This window comes from Carex rostrata, chromosome 14 (assembly GCF_964058835.1).
Source record: "Carex rostrata chromosome 14, lpCarRost1.2, whole genome shotgun sequence".
NCBI lineage: Eukaryota > Viridiplantae > Streptophyta > Magnoliopsida > Poales > Cyperaceae > Carex > Carex rostrata.
Window position 1 is genome coordinate 953,127 of NC_135931.1, and position 14,211 is coordinate 967,337.

A 14,211-nucleotide genomic window follows, 5' to 3' on the forward strand; every position below is an offset into this window, starting at 1 on the left:
ATAAATTTTTTATGTGTATGTAGAGAAAATAATATATATATCACATCTAACAATTTTATTTTGACATATAAGTTTAAATTTATGTTATTGGAAAATTAAAAATGGAGACATGATGGAGGCACATAAAATAAAGGCATTTGAACCCTCTTCGTTTTTTATTGACATGACATGTGAATAATATAAATTATGCATATAATATTTAATTTTAATTTACTTATGAATATTATTAAGATTGTCAATATAAAAAAGTGTCAGGGATTCTTCCTCAGTTATAAATATAACAATTATCAAGAGAGGTATAAATTGCTACTTACACTTAGTTACAGTTGGCAGAATTTATTTCCACTAATCAAGAGTCAAGTGTTGGTTGGTACTGTATTTAAAAAAAAAAGTAATATATTTAGTTTGAATTGTTGAGAGGTGAATTAAAATCCATCAATGTTTGTCAAAAATTAGACGAATTTCATCTGCTAAAAAATTAGACCAAATGATGCCGTTGTTCATTTTTCTGGCATCAGTCGAAGAAATGAAAGCGGCAGAGACAAAAATGTGATCCATCAATTGGTTAGAAATTCTCTTTATCTTGTTTTCTTCTTTTTACAACAAGCACCATACACGAACCAAATTCTCCATATAAAAGGAGTTTGTAGTTCTTTTAATTTCCATCGTTAACAATAGATTCTTTGGAAAACTTGGAAACAGTATATTTTTTCTTTTTCAGAAATAGTTTAAATTATGAATACTTGCTTTCTTATTGTCAAAATCACTTTAGAATAAAGTTCCAGTATTGATAATGACTAATGACAGTGCACATAATATTCCTGCTTTGCAATGCAACACTCTAATAGGCAATAGCTCTTCTATATTAATGAGAAAACTAGACTCTTCTTTTGTGAACTAGCTAGCCACATTTTAATTTATCCATACCAAATCTCAAATCTGAATCCATCAAAAGCATCAATTTACTCTCAAGTCTTTTTTGTAAGTATGAAGAGCAGCTATGAGAACAATACAATAGTGACTAATGGTTATGCAAGTGAAGGATTTGGTGCTAGTTCTCTTGCAAATTTGCATAATAGAGTATGTAATAGCATATTGCATTTGTTTTGAAACTTTAATTTTGCTTTTGATGTACTTCTCTTTTTGTGTAGAAGTGAGGCATTTCTAAACCTATTGGTCTAGAATGTTATATACAATGTTATATCTCCCAAAAGAGTCATGATATATGAATTCTAATTCAATCATAAATAAACTGAAAAATAAGGTGAAATTGTACAACTGACAATTAACCGAGGCTTAATTTCGGCATTTTCAGATGCTATCGTTTCCTAGTTATATAGGAGACGGTGGATCAATAACTATTGGGACTCCTATTACATATGGCCCTTGGGGCGGTAGTGGCGGTACGATATTTGATGATGGCATGTACACCGGCATCAGACAAATTAATCTGACACGTGCTTCTGGAATATGTTCGATTAAGATTCTGTACGATAGAAATGGTCAAGCCGTTTGGGGAAATAAGCACGGGTACAATGGTACAGTCGGGATATCTGACAAGGTATGCTGATGTTGCAAGAATTCAATGTTATTGCTTTTATTCGTGATGTGTGTAGTGATGTTTTTACAAACATTTATGCTGTAGATAAAATTTGATTTTCCAACGGAGATATTAACACACATAACTGGCTATTTCGGCACCACAATGTTGATGGGTCCCACAGTGATAAAATCGCTCACATTTCACACTACAAAGACGGTACATGGTCCCTATGGCGACGAGTATGGTACGTTTTTCTCATCTTGCTTGACCGAGGGTCGGGTCGTTGGTTTTCATGGCCGCGAGGGTTGGTATTTGGATGGTATCGGGGTTCATATCCTGGAGGGGAAGGTCTTGGTGCAACAAGTAAACGGTGGTACAGATCAAAGACAGATTTCACGTGATATTTCAGGCGATTCCAACAAGTTTGCTCTTGCCCTGAGAAAGGGAGGAGATGAGGTGATTGGTTATAATGAGAGAAAAATCTAAACAAATGTTCTCATTGAAGTTCCAAAGTTTAATATTTTTGTTATGCCAATTTTCAATTTGGAGCTGCTGGACATGTTTTTGATCAGGTGATGACTTATGGTGTGCTGAAAGAACCGGTGCCAATAGGGCCGGGGCCATGGGGAGGAGATGGCGGTAAGGCATGGGATGACGGGGTTTATACAGGAATTAAGCAAATATTAATTACAAGAGGCAAGTTTATCCATTCCATTCAAATCGAGTATGATCGCAGCGGCCAATCTGTATGGTCTTCAAGACATGGAGGCACTGGAGAATTCTCTCATAGAGTAAGTGAAAATCATTTTATATGGTTTGAAAACAAAAGAAGATTGATCTATACATGCATATATACCTTCTAAACATTGGTAATGTTCTTAATCAAATCTTCTTTTTAAGAGGTTAAGTAGATAAGAGCCCTGACTTTTAACTCTCAGCATTTGCCTGTTAAGATTGTTTAGTACTAGCATCTCCTTATTACGGGAACATTTTCCTTTTAGAACAAAACTATTTACCAATAATGTGAGTTTAGTATGAATAATTTGAGCTTAAAATGTGGTGCTTTGTTCCATATCGACTAACCTAGAAATCTAAAAGTCTCAGACTAAAAGATGATCTTCTATGCCTAACACTCCACAGATCAAATTCAACTACCCGAATGAGGTGCTGAATTGCATAACGGGCTACTACAACACAAATCCAAATGAGGGGCCTGTTGCCTTGAGATCAATATCTCTATACAGTAGTCGGGGCAAATATGGCCCGTTCGGTGAAGAGGTCGGGACGTACTTCACCTCGGGCACAACCGAAGGAAAGGTAGTTGGGTTTCATGGCCGAAGCGGGTTAAATCTCGATGCAATTGGAGTTCACATGCAACACTGGCTTGGCGAGAGAAGATCCACTACGAAATCCATGCTCTCCAAGTATTTATTCTGATTTGAAGAAGGAACCAAGGAGGGTTGATAAAATTATATTCTTCTTTAATTATCTATTGTCATATTATATGTCAATGGCGTGAATGCGTGTACACCTAGCTAGAGGCTAATAATGAGAGTTTTTTTATATAACATTTTCTCACCTTACCGCTTGAGAATTGAAAACATTGTTATTTGCTTTGTTAAAATGGCTAGTAAGTGTTCTTTGTCCGTTTACACCTGGAAATTTGAAAGATACCAATCAATCTAGTTCCCTAATTTTGTTTATCGAATCTGGCATGCTGTTGTCTGTACATATTCAGGCTGATTTGCCCCCATTTGAAAATTGTCATACTAGGCCCAACCTGATTTTTTTGGCTGAAATATTATTGTCTAGACTTGCCAAGTGTTATTATTTAAAAAAACAAACATTGAGAGAGAGAGGGCTCGTACATTGTGTTTGGTGAGAGAATGATGTGGAACAGGTTCTCGAGGATTTTTATGGCCTGATCGACACAAAGAAGGAAAGCAGGTCGAGAAATTCAGAATATAAAATTGGTGTTTCTAGAAACTTTTTAGTTTGGCAGCAAGCAAGTAAAATTTGTTCCATGAAAAAGAAAATTATTTTGTTTTTTCGGGTCACAAGAATTTCTGATAGTTCGTGGAAACATTATTTATTTATTTATTTTTTTGCTAGAATTTTCGACGGGCTCAATGCAGGGGTGAAGAGGCAAAAAAATAACAAATTAGATTTAAATAACTAATTGGATTCAAATTCATTAACTAATTAAGTACTAGATTAAAGACTTATAATTTTCATTATTTTAATTTCTAATAATTGAGATAAATATTTTTCTTTTTTGAGTATACCTGGAAAAGCGGTTATGACCCAATTAGCTATTAAAATCTTCAGCAAAATATATCGGAAATAAAATCATGCCTTGTGAATACCGCCAACTTTTGTTAGCGATAAATAAGAGGTCAAGCATACTGTTGACAAAATCAGATATTTTTTTAAAATTTTAGCAATATGATATTTTGTTTGATTTTTCTTTTTCTTTTTCTTTTACGTTATAGTTAACAAAATTTGCGTTCCTTTAACTCTGGCACGGATCTTAATACAGATCCTCCGTACCTACAATAGGTACCGAATTTCTTTTGATAAGTCAACAGTAAAGGGTTAGAAATTCTCTTTAGCTTTTTTCTTCCTTTTTCAAACAGCCATCATACAGGAACCAAATTCTCCTTATCTAGTTCGTAGTTCTTTTAATTTTCCATCGTTAACAATAGATTCTCTTTGTGATGGAGAACTTGGAAACAATATTTTTTTCAGAAAGGGTTTCAACTTTAAATTATGGGAGGAATTTCATTAATACCTCTCAACAACTTCAAAATTACGTATTATCGCCTCTAAAATTCATAATATCATAATTACCCTTCTAATATAAAAAAAACTCAAATTTGCTCAAACTATTCTTTTCTATCAAAACAGAAACTCATTTTCAGTTCAGAAAGTACCAATTTTACCCTTTATTAAAAATAAAATAAAAATATGTAGTTAGAGTAAGAAAAATGTTCCGTCTTATGACTTGTCGGTTGTGAAAACAAATGATTTATTTCTTTAAATGTGATTTATACATAGGCGTACGCCTAAATATCACTGTGTAAACATCACAAGTAAAGAAATGAATCATTTGTCATCGAAAACTGACTAGTTATAAGACGGAATATTTTTCTTACACACTGTATTTTAATATCATGTTTTTACAAACATTTCGCTGTAGATAAAATTTGATTTCCCAACAGAGATATTAACACACATAACCGGTTATATTGGCCACACAATGTTGATGGGTCCCACAGTGATAAAATCTCTCACATTTCACACTACGAAGATGGTACATGGTCACACTACGAAGATGGTACATGGTCCCTACGGCCACGAGCATGGTAAGTTTTTCTCATCTTGCTTGACTGAGGGTCGGGTGGTTGGTTTACATGGCCGCGAGGGTTGGTACATAGATAGTATCGGGGTTCATGTCCTGGAGAGAAAGGTCTTGGCGCAACAAGTAATCGGTGGTACAGATCAAAGACAGATTTCACAACAATTAATAAGTGGTACAGATCCAAGACAGATTTCACAGCAATTAATCGGTGGTACAGATCAAATACATTTTTCACAACAAGTAATTGGTGGTACAGATCAAAGACAGATTTCACAAGAAGTAATCGGTGGTACAGATCAAAGAAAGATTTCACAACAAACAATTGGTGGTACTGGTACAGATCAAAGACAGATTTCACGTGATATTTCAAGCGACTCCAACAAGTTTTCTCTTGTACTGAGAAAGGGAGGATATGAGGTGATTGGTTATAACTAGAGAAAAATTCCAAAAGAAATCTTCTCATAAAAATTCCAAAGTTTAATATTTTTTATTACGCCGACTTCAACTTGGAGCTACTGGACATGTTTTTCAGGTGACTTTTGGTGTGCTGAAAGAAGATGACTGTCGGCCATGGGATGACGGGGTTTACACAGGAATTAAGCAAATATTAATTACAAGAGGCAAGTTTATCCACTCCATTCAAATCGAGTATGATCACAGCGGCCAATCTGTATGGTCTTCAAGACATGGAGGCACCGGAGAATTCTGTCATAGAGTAAGTGAAAACCATTTTACACGGTGCTTGCCAATGCAACTGAAAAAAAAAAAATGATTGATCTATACATGCATATATACCTCCTAAACATTGGCAATTTTCTTAATCAAATCTTCTTTATAAAAGGTTAAGTGGATTAGTGCATTTGCTTGTTCTGACTGTTTAGTACAATCATCTCCTTATTACTGGAACATTTCCTTTTAGAAGAAAACTATTTGCCAATAATGTGAGATTAATATGACTAATTGGAGCTTAATATGCCGTGCTTTGTTCCATATCAACCAACATAAAAATTTAAAATTCTCAGATTAAAAGATGATTTTCTATGCCTAACACTCCACAGATCAAATTCGACTACCCGACATAACGGGCTACTACAACACAAATCCCCATGAGGGGCCGGTTGCCTTGAGATCAATATCTCTTTACAGTAATCAGGGAAAATATGGCCCGCTTGGTGAAGAGGTTGGAACGTACTTCGCCTCAGGCACAACCAAAATGAAGGTGGTCGGTTTTCATGGCCGAAGCGGGTTATATCTCGATGCAATCGGAGTTCACATACAACACTGACTTGGTTAGTGAAGACCCACTGTGAAAATTATTCTCTCCAAGTATTTATTCTGATGCTGCTGTTTGGAGGAATGAGGATGGATGCAAATCAGTTGGCTGTTAGAAACTTAGCTGGTGTTGTTGTGTTTTTATTTTTTTTTTGTTTTATGTAAATAGCATGTTTTGTTGTTTTTTTATAATATTAGTTTTTATGGTTTGCACTATTGAGTGTGTAATGTTGTAAAACATCTGACTGCTTGTGAATTTGTTTTTATGATTCCTAAAGAGCCTAATAATGAGAGATTTTGACATACCATTTTCACACCTTACTGCTTGCGAATTAAAAACAATGTTCTTTGTTTTGTTAAAATTAAAAACAAGTTAGTCCATGTTTTGCTACTAAGAACTAAAAGGATGAGAAGTGTTGTTTGTCTGTTTACACAATGAAATTAGAAAGATAACAATCTAGTTCCCTAAATTTGTTTATCTGATCTGACATGCTCTTGTCAGTGCCAATGCTAGATCAAAGCCGCTTGATACATACAGATTCAGTAGGTATGAAAATTGTCATATTGGGCCCAACCTGGTTTTTTGGGCTGAACTATTATGGTCTAGGTTTGTGTACCCATGTCTTCTGAGTTCGGCCACATTAATTGCCAACTGTTATTATTATTATATTTAATAAAACATTGTATAATGTGTGATAATGAGAGTTCAAAATGATCCTAGTTTGCTGCTGTGTTAAACGATGCTTATTTATAGTATTAACGATAGATCGCTGCCTTCTTTGTTAGATCTAAAAAAAAGCTTCATGGTTAATTAACCATGACAAAAATTATAGCATTATGGATCCATTTTGTAATATGGACACTAAATATAATATTAAATTTGTGAATCTATTTTATTTTTAAATCTAATTATTAGTCTCCCAAGAAAAATTGTGATACCTTGAAAAAAAAAATAGTAAAAATTATTTATGCTTATAGTATAATTAAAATTATATGCTTTATGTACGGGTGCGTTTGGATCATGCAAGGAATAGCTCAAGAATAGCGATTTTTGGATTAGTGATTGAGAATAGTGCTAATCCAAGGGATTCAAGAATAGCACTAACTTTGGCTATTCCGAATTTGTAGAAATGTTGTTTGGATTGTATGTTAGGAATAGCAAATGAAGGGAAGAAATATAATAATGATTTATTTGTTTTTATTTTTTCAACTAACTTTTATATTTATAATGACTTGTTAAATATATATAAAGCATCATATTTTTCAATAATACTTCAATCTAATATTTAAATTAATATTATATTATATTAATATTTAAACTAATATTATTTTATTTTTAAATTAATATTAAATTTAATACTAATCTAATATTTAAACTAATATTATTTTATTTTTAATTTAATATTTAATTTAATATTTAGTTTAATACCAATCTAATATTTAAAGTAATATTATATTACATTTAATATTCAAAAAATATTATATTATATTTATTTAATATTAAAAAAAAATTATATTATATTTATTTAATACTAATATAATATTTAAATTAATATTTTATTTAATATTAATCTAATTTGATATTATAGTTATTTAATTATTAATCTAATATTTAAATTAATATTATATTACATTTAATATTTAAACTAATATTATATTACATTTAACATTTAAACTAATACTGTATTACATTTAATATTTAAACTAATATTATATTATATTTAATATAATATTTTATTTAATACTAATCTAATATAGTATTATATTTATTTAATATAATATTTAAACTAATATTATATTATATTTATTATTTAAATGACTATGATATGATATTTAATCTAAAATAATATGGGTAGGTTATTATTTTATTAATATTGCTAACCCAGCCATATGAGAAATTTGCTAATCCAGCTTTTCGTTGGAATAGCAGAATAGCACATTTCTTGAGCTATTCTTAAACCCAGCTTTACGTTTGGATCACACAATTTAAGAATAGTGGAGCAATTCCTGGGTTAGTGCTATTCTAACCCAATCCAAACGCACCCGTATGTTTGAATTTTGAGGACAAAATTCTTTTAAAGGAGTGAAGAATATAACATTTACCAATTAGGTATATTTTTAATGTAAATTAACTACAATTTATTATTGGAATTTTGGGGACAAAATTCACTTTAAAGGGGGGGGGGGCGGAATGTAACGCCAAGTAATTGAGTTCAATCTAATTAAACATTTATATTTTAAATCTAGCGTCACGTAATTGAAGTACTAAAATAAAAGCACAACATAAACATATATATATTTTTATACTTATTTTCTATCATGTAAATCGACTAATTTAGCAATAACAAGTAACTCCAAAATGACCACCTTGAATAGAAATTTCTGTGGTCCGATTTGCATCACTAATTAAAATAGTTTGTATATTTATAAGTTACTCCAAAACACAAGGTATGATTTAATATATTATTTTTAGCAACCCACGATTTATTATATGTTAAGTACGTACTGAAGATAATAACTTCCAAAATAACTACTCTCCAAATAGCGCCTCTTCAACTAGCGCCTCTTCAACTACTGCTCCTATAATTAAAATTATCCCATCTGTCCATTCTCTCTCTCTTTGCTTTCTTCATATCAATTAGAAATGAGACCTCTTTCGTTCATAATCCCAAGCCGCATCTTTCTTGCCAAAAGGCCCAAAAATCAAGTGATGAAAACATTAAGGTATCCAAATTTTATACTTAGGTTCTTGTTAGTAAGTAGACTAAATAATTTTTATATTGATTTAGTTGATAAGATTTCTGAAAATTATATATATTTGTTTTATTGACTAATAGTTTGATTTCTGAAATTTTATAAGTCTGGTCAATTAGTTAAAAGTAATTTTCGAATAAAAATTTAATTGATTATCAAATATTTCTTTGGTAATATTATAATATGAAATTTACGTTTATACAAATAATTGAATTCACTAATGAATTTCAATTTACGTTCATTTATTGCATGAAACAATGTATCTTGGTTTATTTCATGAAGATCAATTCTTCTATTTTTATTAATTTAATGTAAGCAAACTTTTGGATGCTTGATGAGTTTATAGGTAAAATAAATTGAGTAGGTTTTACAAATCAGAATATGTCTATTCATCATTTTTTTTAAAAAATCATATAAGAACACCTTACTTTTCACCGAATAAATTTTATAAATCGTATAATGATTTCGATTGTCAGAGAATTGCATCTACTATTTTAATTAAAGGGTTATCTTTTTATCAAAGAATCTTGAGATTTTATTTAGCGATGACCCTAGAATTATTTTATAGTAAGAAGTCTAGTTCTAAATCCTTACAAATGATTAAATTATATTTTTCATGAAAAACAATTTGTATAATTGTCTTATTTCAGGGTAAAGATTATATTTCTGGATTTCACGTGGATTTCTGAATTTTACACAGATCATAAACTTAAACAAATATTATTATTTTTAATTAGAAACTTGAATAAATATTAATTTAGAAATCATGTTCCGTGGTCTAGGTTTGAGTGTCAAAGTAAGGAAAAACAATAGAGACAACAACGAACTGCCCCACGATAACAGGTACGGGTTTCCTGGACATTGTCAAATTGTTACTTACCGTTTTGTTTACATCTATTTATTTAGGAAATTATGCATGTTGAATCGAACAATCCCTTTGGCTTTGTTTAGATTTACTAGGATAGGATTGTTCGTTTGATCAAGAGACTTATAGGATGTGTTGTGTTGAGTGTGACGCTGGTGTGATTAATGAAGCGAATATGGAATGTAACGGATAAGTTAAAGAACAGGGGCCAATATGCGTTGAACGTGTGTTGGAATGTATACATTGGGTCTAGTATTCGACTGGACCTCTCGTTAACGTGACGTTGGTTGGACTTCCCGTCACGGGTCAATATCTTGCGGTGGTTCGAGTCCCCGTTGAGTGACACAGTTGAACTAGTGGTGGTTCGAGTCCCCCTAGTGAGACGCCAATATCTGGGATGGTTCGAGTCCCCTTGGTGAGGCAAAGAAGATCTAGCGGTGGTTAGAGTCCCCGTCTAGTGGCACAACCAAGATCTGGTGGGGTTTGAGTCCCCCTGGTGAGGCAGTTAAAAACATGAAAGATAACTAAAAAAGTGTGTGTGTGCTTGTCTGTTTGTGTGTGTGTGTGTGTTTTAAATATGCTTTAGTAATATAGCATGTGAGGATATAATTTTAATATCTTTTTGTGTTAATAAGTAAATTTGACAAACTCCGTGACTGGAACTGAATCCCGTACTGAGAGACTGTTCGATCTCTCACCCGTTCCACTTTTATGTGGGTTCCAGGAAATGATGAAACCGACGAGGAGCACGAATAGAAGGGATGCGGATCAGGAAGTCAACGAGCAGATGACTTTTTATTTTCCTTTTAGTTAAACTTTAATTATCTCTTTGAAAGTGGATACATTGACTGACGTGGCAATTATCGATTTCTTTGCCATGTTTGTCTTGAACTCATGTTAAATGTATGTTATGTGTTTGAACTATTGGTGATGTTAAAAGACTTTGTTTGACTTGTAAATATTGCATGAATATTTATTATTGATAATGTATGTGATGTGCACACGCCTTACGTATAAATACGTGGCGGGTTGTCTCGGGGTGTGACAAAAATATACTCTATAAATCCTCCAACTCTAACTATTTTTTATCAGAACTACTTTCTAAAAAATCACCAACGAATTTACAGTTGTCGTGCAAGTGTTAATATATAACATTTCAAGTATTTATACTTAACATATTAAGTCTTTCTAAAAACCGAACATACATATACATGCAAGTGTTGATACATTATACATAACATTGATTTTAAACTTTTCATCATGTCCAAAAAAATATCAAGTATTTATACATAACATATCAAGCATTTATATCTAACATATCAAAGTGATTTTGTACATATTTAAAAAATAGTATTTTTTTCCAAAAAATATAAAATTGGTCTTTAAGCACATTTTAATATGGATATTATATTGAGTGGTTTGGATCGACTATTTGAACTTTGAAAAATGAGATAAAGATGTGAGATATGGTTGGGATTAGAACACAAAACCAATGGTGTATTTTAACCATACTCATTATACATATATGCTTTTAAATTTTACACTTGAGCTTTTAAGTCTAAATAGTTAGATTTTCAAGTATTTATATCTAGTATAGTAAGTCTTTATACATTGCATATCAAGAAAAAAAAACGGAGCGACTAAAATCCGAAAGTACTTCAATATATATTTTATTTGAAAGAGAAAATCGAGTCCAAGATGTTCGTAGTTTAGATTTGTTAAATTACTTATATATCGTTAGAAATATGTGCAAGATTGAACAGAGAGAAAAAAAAAACCTTCTCTAAGGTGGGGAAATGATGAGAAAGAGAAAATGATATATATATATATATATATATATATATATATATATATATATATATATTTATTTGTGATGTAAGTGTTACAGTGCAAATGTTAATATATAACATATTAAATATTTTTATATCTAACATATAAGTATGCGTGCAAAAAATGTTAAATTTGATAAAAAAAAAATAAAAGTGTTACAGAAGTTCAAAAGTAAAAAAAGCAGGTTAGGAGATTTTTAGTGGACTAAAAGCGGGACCAGATAATTTCTCTTTATTTTTTAGTAATACTTCAGTGCCATAAGTTTATGGTGTCACAAAATATAAAAAAAATATTAATATTTCGACATTTCAATGTTTAGTCCAAAATTGATCTTGTTTATTTGTGGGAGAGATTCATAGATACAAAATTTTATGATTTTTAAAGATCAATTTATACAAAATCAAGATGTTAAAAAAATGATTCCAAAAAAATATAAAGTTACACGTGAAAACATCTTTATTAAAATTGAACAAGATCAACAGATTGAATTAGATATTTGTATTTTAAAATTAAACATAAATAAATGAAGAAGTGTGATTATGACATTTTGTGACGCCAAAAACTTGTGGCATTGGAATTTTTAGCTTTGTCTTTTATCAAATTAATGTTAAAATTTTATATATGAAAAATTAACGATTGTGATCGCAGAAAACGCTATAAAAATGTACAAGGAGAACATTGGAGAAAGAAACCGTCATCGGTGGATTTAATAGTTAAACAGTCGATTTAGAGTAGGATTAAAATATTTTATTGATTTTGTGCTCTATTATACATTTATGATGCAACATTATTATCTCTATTTTCAAAGTTTAAACAATCGATGTGAACTGTTTAATATGATCTTCATATTAAAATGTGCTTGGATACAAAATTTTATTTATTATTTTCACTTTTTTACGATATGTACAAAATAATTGTTTTTAGAAGATTTTGCACCATTCAAAAATAGTGATTTTGTACTTCTCTAAATAATTAGTAAAAAAATTCTAAAAATTCTAAAATTTGTTATCGAAATACACTTTAGTATGAAGATCATGTTAAATGGTTCGAATTGAATATTTAGACTTTAAAATTAAAAAATATCAAATCCTTTTGTACCATAGATGCTCCTTGATTATTTTAATTATAATCGGCAAAAAGAAAAAGGTGATATAAATTCGCATATCTTTCTTGGTATCCACAAATAAGACCTTTATATCACAGGACCACAACAAAAAAAAAAAAGTTAGGACAGGGACTTCGGATGGCAGCTTTATACATGCAATATTATCTCGTGAAAATTGTGCTCAAATTGCTTGCTATCGACTTTTTTGAAGTTGTTTGGAAAGAAAGAACAAAGAAATATGAGTAAGGCTACGATGGGTTGCCCTCTATGTAACGGCTTAATATTTGAGTTTTTAAAATTTTAACAGTCGATTCGAACCGTTTAACATGATTTTTATATGAATATGTACTTGTAAATTAAATTTTAAATTTTTTTACTATTTTTTTAGATAGATAGAAAATCACTTAATTTAAAAAATTATGTACCATTCAGATATTTGATTTTTTACCAATCTAAAAAATAGTAAAAAAATTCTAAAAAATATAAAATTTGGTTTGCAAGTACATATTCATATGGAGATCATGTTGAACAGTTTGGATTGACCGTTAGGATTTTGAAAACTCGAATATTGAGCCGTTGCATAGAGACCCCTCTATGCAACCCATAGTACCGTAGCCTTACTCTTATATTACCAGCTTTGACCCCAAAATTTGGTACGGTTGGGTCTCAACTAGGCTGCAAACGAATCAAATCGAACTTATCTTAGTTTGAATAAGATTTGAATTGAACTGGTTTGATTTATTTTAGAACGAACTAATTTCGAATCGAACTAATTGCAATCTACAAATTTTTCGAATCGAAGTCAACCAAATTATGAACTACATTTTTTTTAGTATCCCTAGTTATACTGGTATATGCATTAGTTTTCTTCTCGCGAAACAAAATTCACACAGTTTCCTTTTACCCTTCACGAATTCACACTGATGGATTATGGATTAGCTCAAGATTCTCTTACCTTTTACGCTGCTGGATTGATTAAAATCACAACATAGATCTAGTCAAATGGAAATTATTTAATTGTTAATTTGTTATGCTACCGAAACATTTTCCTATTATAAGTTACTATTATATTAACAATTATGAACTCTGATATGAGTTTGGTTCCTACATTATTAAAGATTGATGGTTGAATCCATTAGTTGCATTATTTGAGATTCTAACTTAATTAGTTCGCGGATCAATTTTGAACAAATTATATCCAGTTTGAGTTTGATTTGAATAAGATTTGAACCAAACTGATTTAATTTGTTTCAGAATGAACTAATTTCAAATCGAATTATGCAAACTTTTTGTGTTGCCCTACTCTCAACCAAAACTATAATATTAAGGCCCTGTCACCACAGTAGTTCTCATAGATTTTGTTAGATATTTTAAATTTTTTTGATACCTTTATTTATGAATTTTTCGGAAGCTTCATAGTAAAACTTATTTTCAAATCCTCAAATGTTATTTTCTTATTTACTTCCTTATTGTTTGTAGGG

At 30.8% G+C, this 14,211-nt stretch overlaps 1 long non-coding RNA gene and 1 pseudogene across 2 annotated transcripts; both read left to right on the forward strand.

Annotated features, from left to right (window-relative positions):
* Nucleotides 1–879: 879 nt before the first annotated feature.
* LOC144565677 (jacalin-related lectin 3-like) lies at nucleotides 880–6,479 on the forward strand (annotated as a pseudogene). The gene is made up of 7 exons (XR_013514936.1): nucleotides 880–1,080; nucleotides 1,316–1,561; nucleotides 1,646–1,999; nucleotides 2,116–2,334; nucleotides 4,743–5,321; nucleotides 5,437–5,619; nucleotides 5,963–6,479. The product of XR_013514936.1 is annotated as a jacalin-related lectin 3-like (transcript).
* Nucleotides 6,480–8,728: 2,249 nt separating this feature from the next.
* Nucleotides 8,729–10,715, forward strand: LOC144564999 (uncharacterized). The gene is made up of 3 exons (XR_013514811.1): nucleotides 8,729–8,900; nucleotides 9,713–9,773; nucleotides 10,520–10,715. It is a non-coding gene; the product is annotated as an uncharacterized LOC144564999 (long non-coding RNA).
* Nucleotides 10,716–14,211: the final 3,496 nt, after the last annotated feature.